Raw genomic sequence first — 2,895 nt, 5'->3', positions numbered from 1 at the left:
TCAGCATATCATAAAACATAAGAATAAGGGCTGAAATTAAATTCCGAGCCTAGGGGCAAAATTGTAATTTTGTAAAGTTAGGGGCAAAATGTAATTTTTCCATGATGTGATTTTTGGATTGAAATAAATAGTATGAGTATTAAATGAGCTAAATGTGTTATTATAGATCAAGAAAGACGCGAATTGATCTCGAACGGGAAGGAAAAAGTTTTGGACTAAATTGCAAAATTTCCATATTTTGCACCAAGGTAAGTTTGTATGTAAATATTACAATAATTTCATGTACATTCTTATATTTCAGCCTATTATATAAATATACTAGCTGATGTTAAAATGTAAATCGACTATTGGAAGAATGGAAATAAATATAGAGAGAGATCCGGTTGAACATTCTGGAGAGATCGAATGAAATAGAGGGCGTAGCTAGGTCACATGTATGATGCTGAGTGCACATCATGTGTACAAGAGAGCTACGAGACACCCGGTAGTAGCTCGGTCACATGTGTGATACGAGATGTATCCCATGTAGACAAGAGAGCTACGTGAAAGATAAATGTAGCTAGGTCGCATGCGTGATTCCAAGTGAAGGACACCATGTACGTGAGAGATAAATGTAGCTAGGTCGCATGCGTGATTCCAAGTGAAGGACACCATGTAGACAAGAGAGCTACGAGACAAATTGGCTAGGTCGCATGAGTGGTACTAAGTGTTCACCATGTGTACAAGAGAGCCAATTAAATGAAATATTATGGTGGGGTGTGTCTTTGAAACCATCAAGTATCGAGGATTAATCCGAATTGTTCAATGGGATGGTTTTGTGGTGATATTGTAGTCGTGGACCCACGCTTGATGCATGAAATGTGGTGAAAATGATTTGTGGTATATATATATGTAAATTAAAATGAGGTTAGTATAAAGAATGTGTGAAAGAGTGAAATTAGCATTGAAACTGTTTTGGACAGTAGCAGTGATGTGATTTTGAAAATTCACCAAAAATAGAAGGAATTTAATTAGAGGTTGAATGAGATGTTAAATTAAAGCTTAATGAGTCTATTTTCATATAAAAGAAATAGAGAAAGAAAAGGAATTCTATATTTCAAGATATTTACAATTGTGTGACACCTGTTCAGGATGACTATGTGATCCCCTGTTTCAACTTTGAAAAATCATTAAAAATTGTACAAAATAAATTAAGAAATATAGTTTATATGCCTAAATTCCTTGTTGAGTCTAGTTTTAAATGAAGCAGGTTTCATGGTTATTTGAATTGTTTATTGAGAGAAATTAAATTCGAAATGAATAGAGGTCAGATCAGTCGAGCTGTGTAACAGGGGAAATTTTAACTAATAAACTGTACTAATCGGCTGAACCAAAAATTATAGAAAAAAATTATCAAAAATATTTATGAGTCTAGATTCAGGGAAATTTTATGGATTTGAATTTCGAGTTTTTTAACTGGAGTTATGATTTATTTAGTGAATATGACGCAGCAGAGACAGCTTAATCAAAGTGGAATGAATAGTGAAGTTAAAGTAGGTATACTTGAATTGTTGTGTAAACATGTTAGATTCTTTAATTAGTATTTACATACTTACTTACTAAGCTATAAGCTTACTTTGTTTCTCTCTTTTGTCTTGTAGTGTCCTTCGGCTTGCTCAGGAGTTAAGAATCGTGAAGATCTACCCGCACTATCATACTTTAGGGTATTTGAACTAAACATTTTGAATTATGGCATGTATAGTAGGCTTAATTATTTTGTTACGTGTCATATTTGTCTAGGTTTAAAATATTAGTTACAATACTCGACCAGCTACTTTATACAAGCCATTAAAGTTGGCTAATATTGTTCAAGACATATGTTATACGATGCACTATCAAATTGGATGACATATTTATGTCTCGGTTATGTTTAATGGTATGTGTTATGTTCTGGTAATACCTTGTATCCTGTTCCGGCGATGGTAACGGGTAAGGGGTGTTACATTTAGTGGTATCAGAGCTATGGTTTAGTCGGTTCTCGGATTAATAAAGTGTGTGTAAAAGTCTAGCTATACATGCCATAAAAATATTGTGATAGTGTGGTGACTCTGATTATTCTAAACGTGTTTTGTTTTAATATAGTAATGGATCCCAAGGAACTGCTACCGATGATGTCTTTGCTAGTAATGTGCCGCTCCCGCACAAGGGACCGCTACTGTGGAAAGTAGACCTGAGACATTGAGACAAGGAGATGAGGCTCGGATGCCTTTCTCCAAATGATGAACAATTGGTATATCTGAATTTAGTCGAGCAAATCCAAATGCTCAACCTCCTCCACCCCTCCTATACCTCGGACGATTCTCTGTGGCTCAAGGTATAGATTTGGTAAGAATGAACAAGCCTCCGGTTGACAAGATTCAAAACAAGGGGTCAAGAGTTTAGAGCAAAGGTCGATGATGATCCCGAGAAAGCGGAATTCGCTTGAAAATTCTACCCGTGTATTTGATGAGCTCTCATGTACACCGAGGAATGCTTAAAGTGTCTGTATCACTTTTGAGAGATTCGACTTACCACTGGTGGAAGACTTTGGTTGCAATGGTGCCAAAAGAAAAGTTACTTGGGATTTCTTCCAGAAGAATTTAGAAAGAAATACATAAGTCAGCGATTTCTTGATCAAAACGGAAGGAGTTCCTTGAATTGAAGCGAGGGAAAATGTCTGTAGCAGTATGAACGCAAATTTGTAAGACTCAACAAGTATGCCCAGGAATGTGTGTCTACCGAGGCCATTATGTGTAGAAGATTTGAAGATGGGCTGAATAAGGACATTAAAGTGCTTGTAGGAATTTTGGAGTTGAAAGAATTTGTAGTATTGGTTGATCGAGCTCTTAAAGCCAAGAATTGAACAAAGAAAGAAGA

The sequence above is a fragment of the Gossypium arboreum genome, chromosome 6 (assembly GCF_025698485.1).
Source record: "Gossypium arboreum isolate Shixiya-1 chromosome 6, ASM2569848v2, whole genome shotgun sequence".
Classification (NCBI taxonomy): domain Eukaryota; kingdom Viridiplantae; phylum Streptophyta; class Magnoliopsida; order Malvales; family Malvaceae; genus Gossypium; species Gossypium arboreum.
This window is presented reverse-complemented; position numbering follows the sequence as displayed.